This window comes from Vicia villosa, linkage group LG1 (assembly GCF_029867415.1).
Source record: "Vicia villosa cultivar HV-30 ecotype Madison, WI linkage group LG1, Vvil1.0, whole genome shotgun sequence".
Taxonomy (NCBI): domain Eukaryota; kingdom Viridiplantae; phylum Streptophyta; class Magnoliopsida; order Fabales; family Fabaceae; genus Vicia; species Vicia villosa.
The window spans coordinates 195,599,071-195,603,397 of record NC_081180.1 but is presented as its reverse complement, the minus strand read 5'-3'; the positions used below and the strand labels follow the sequence as shown (position 1 = coordinate 195,603,397).

Genomic DNA, 4,327 nt, shown 5'->3' with positions numbered 1-4,327 from the left:
TTTTGGTTTATTTGTTTTTTTATGTAGAATGTTCACCCTCTTGATTGCATCATGCCCGAGTTTTTACGCAACTTATCAACACCATTACAAACCCAATTCATATTCTTTGTTTTTTTCAGAAGGACGGAGAAAGATAATCACATCCGAGAACCCGACGCCGCTCAATCACCGATTCACTCAATACGACAACAACGTCTCATACAAAAGCCAGATGAACGACACAGAAATTTTAATTCAAAATTAAATCCAAACAGAGCAGTTCCAATTATTCAAATACAATGAACAAAAACATAACTCCAAATTATTGAAATATCAGTAACAATGTATTTCAAGTCTTTTGCAGGAAAAATCAGACTGAAAAACAACAGAAATGGGAGAAATAACGTAAAGACAAATCACAAGTCGTCGTGGCCGACATCTCTGACTAGCTTCAAGTAGCGGCAGCCTCTGGAAAGTCTTCTATGCACAGCAACACTCACAATCGGAATCAATCCCTGCTCACAGCCTCAAGCCCATCGCCGCAAGCTCCAGTCTGATATGGTGTCACGGCAAATATCCATGGCCAACAGAACTCAAATCACAACCTGCAACAAAACGGTCAAATCGTTACAACTCAGAACACCGCATCGATTCGTAAACACAGATTCAGTAGCGATTCGACGAAAACAACCTCCTCTCTCCGATGTACAACATCAACTCAACTCTTCATCAGCGTCAACATACGAATGCCGATTTATCTCATCATCAACAGCTCCATTAACAACATACCTGCAAGCATAAACAATGGCGATGCAGAATTTGAAGAAACAACAGTGATAACATCAATTTCTTTCAAATTCATCGAATTAACAACACAACATTCGTTTTTTGTTTCTTTTGCAGCCACTACAACAAACAAATTGCACAACAAAAACACAGCGATAGAAAGAAGAAGAAGATTCTAAATCGAAGCCGACACAACCAATTCCGAAGTCTAAGCACCGCCGGAACGGCACTCACGCCTTCTCTCGACTCCTCCACGCCGATCTCCGCCGTGACACCCTCAGCGACAACGCATCGACTCGCACCAACTCCGATTCAATCTTCGCACAACCATCACCGAGACACAAAGCAACACGGTTCGATCTTCATCATCACCTCAATCGCCCGGCCATCGGAACCACCACTCTCCGCCACCATGAAAATCCGGTTGTTGTCATAGTCAAGGCCATGAAGGTTAGCATCTTATCTCTTCTATTGATTGCATTGTATTAATTCAAATGTTATTGTTGTTCTTGCTTCAATATAAAAAAAATGGTGATTTGAGAATCGGTGAGTTTTTCACGATGACAGAAAAAACGATGGAAAGAAAATGGGGGGCAGCCGTTTCTGGTTCTGATTCTAGGTTTCTTTTGTGTGTTTGTTAAGTGAATGGGGCAATTGGGCCATCGGGTATGGGCCCTACTTGGTGTTGTTCAGCCACACTCCCTACGCATCAATCACCCCCCTCAGTTTTTATTTTACTACAAAATTCTGCTTTTGGGCCAACTCAAATAAGCCCATCGAATCCACTTGACATTCCCCTTTGTACTTTTTGCACTCCACTTTTGCTCTGTTTGTACAGCCCATTTTAATACTCTTATTAGTTTTTGTTTTCTTCTCTAAATTGATTTAAAAGTTAGTTCCTTTAGTCGTTAAAAGTAATTTCAAAAAATACAAAAATATTAGATTTATATTTTATATTAAAAATACAAAAAATATATATTTCTCTTTTCATATAATTTCTTTTTAAATCAATTTTGGTTCATATTTTTACTTCATTATTCCATGTTATTTTTCTAACATTTTCTTATTTTTGTGAGGTACCACTTGAGACCAAGACTTTTGGATCTTTCGGACGTTTACCATTTATGTCTTGTATATATTATTTTTAATTCGGGTTTTGTAATAATTTTCATCCCCGTTTGAATTATGTAACCCCCTCCCCGAAGCCCTGTAATAGCGTATGACATTTACTTCCCGCACTTTTACTTTCCGCACATTATAACTGCTGTTATTATCTGTTTAGATGTATGATTTAGGATTGTATGGTAAGATAAAAGTAACCGTTAGATCACTAACTTTAAGATAATATAACTGAAATTAACACACCCTTTTATTGCTCACACACTCACCTTTAGGGTTCCCCCTCTTGGTTGCCTTTCGAAAAACAATAGTCAAGTCCCTTCGAGCGTAGGGATACCTTAGTCCGTGTTGCCTTCGATTCAAAATCACCACGTCCCTCCGATTTAAAGATCATAGTCCCTTCGATGTCGCCTTTCCGTATAAATGATATTGTCCCTCGATTAAATGGTGATTGTCCCTCCGATGGCTAAGGTATCCTTACTGGTTGCCTTTATGACTATTCACATCTCATAGGACTTCCTACCCTCATATGGTATGGATAGTCCCTAAGACGATTCAATGACCCGCACATCCAATGTATAGGACTACCTACCCTTATATGGTATGGATAGTACTATCGCTCAAGGAAAGTCTTAATGAATAGGAAAGACCTTACGAATTAGGGTAGGAACTCTTAAGTGCTTGCTCACAATCAATTCAAACAAAAACAGATACTTTTCACACCATGTTTTTTAACATTGTCTTTTTAGACATTTTCAAACAAAAGTGTTTTTCTAAACACACACTACTTTTTCAAACAAATCAAACATTTCAAACAAAAGTGAGCCAAGCAACTAAGATCCCGTAGATAACTACGGATGAAAAGGGTGCTTACACCTTTCCTTTTCATAACCTACCCCCGAACTCAATCTCTTTTTAAAGAAGGTCTTTCCTGTTCTTTTATACCTTTCCTAATTGGATAAAATAAAAGTCGGTGGCGACTCTTGCTCACCGCAACATTGTTGCTTATACAAAATAAAAGTCAATTCACCGTGTTACACATACCATAGGAGGGTAGGAAGTCCTTTTATTGGATGTAAAGGGTCATCGGAGTTTTCGTTCGCCATAAGACTGCCCCTGCCATAAAGAGGGCAGGTAGTCAAAGGGAAGGATATAATAGTCATTAATCTTTTTAGGCATCATGCGAGGATACCTTAGCCATGGGGACAAATCATCATTTTCCGAGGCAACATCGAGGGACAAAACTGACGATGAATGAACTGAGGGCAACATTTGCTTTAGGTATCCTCGGAATCGAGGGACTTGACTATTTTTACAAATTAAGGCAACAGGAAACAACAATAAGGCAACAACAATAAGAAACAGTAATAAGGCAACAAGAGAGGTTACCCTAAAGTGTGTGTGTGTGGCACAATCATGTGGTTAAATTCAATTATATTATCTTGTAATTAGTGAGCTATGTTAATTCAAGGCTTGCACTCCCTAAGATTACTAACCACGCAGTTAAAAAATGAAGAAATTAAAGGCAGAAAAATAAAATTCCTACGCTATTACAATAAACACCTGTGGGCAGAAAAATAAAAGGCAGAAATAATAAACCTAAACTATTACAATAAACACCTGCAGGGAAATAGAGACAAAATATAGAAGGAATATAATAAACCATTGAAGGCTTTGGGGTAGATACAAAATTAGGCAAAATATAATAAAGGCAAACCCCAAATGAGGAACAAGTTAACCAGGTTAATAGAACAAATAAAGGCAAGGCAAACAGTATAAGTCACACAAAAAGTTTTGATAAGAGGGTAAACCCTGATTTTTAGGGAATGAAGGTTTTATGAGAAAAATGACACGTTAGTTAATGGACGACAACTAAGGCTACAAGGATTTCTAAATTAATCAAGGCTAGTCAAACCCTAAAAATTAATTATTGGTTTTTTAACCTAATTAATTTTAAAATCCTAATTTAATTTAAATCAATTAATCCTAATTCTAATTAAATTAACCTAATTATCAATTAATTAAAATTAAAAATAAAAAATAAATTTATAAATAAAAAGGTTTGATTTTTTTTATGAAGGAGAAAGAAAAAGTTTAATTTTTAAAACTAAATTAAATTAGGTTTTAAAATAAGTAATAAAAAACAAAAGTTTGAATAAGAAAAAAAAACAAATTTAATTATTAAAAAACCTGGATAAAAATCTGGTGTTGCTAGGCCTTGAAGGAGCACCATGGGCGTGATCCTCTGGACTGTTAGATCTGGGCTTGAAAGAATCCAATGGCAGAGATCTGGGAGTGTATTGTGGGTGTGCACAAGCCTGGTCATACACAATCTACGAACATATGATTTGTAAAAATAAATTGAGGATGCTGGGAGTCGAACTCGGTACCTAAGGGTTGCCAGATCCCTATCCTTGCCAAACGTCGTGCGTCTTTTGATTGT

At 36.9% G+C, this 4,327-nt stretch overlaps 1 long non-coding RNA gene across 1 annotated transcript; it reads right to left on the bottom strand.

The window, feature by feature from the left end:
- Positions 1–212: 212 nt before the first annotated feature.
- Positions 213–3,455, bottom strand: LOC131644770 (uncharacterized). Its single transcript, XR_009296647.1, has 2 exons — positions 671–3,455; positions 213–584 (listed from the first exon to the last, which is right to left on the bottom strand). It is a non-coding gene; the product is annotated as an uncharacterized LOC131644770 (long non-coding RNA).
- Between the last annotated feature and the right edge of the window lie 872 nt (positions 3,456–4,327).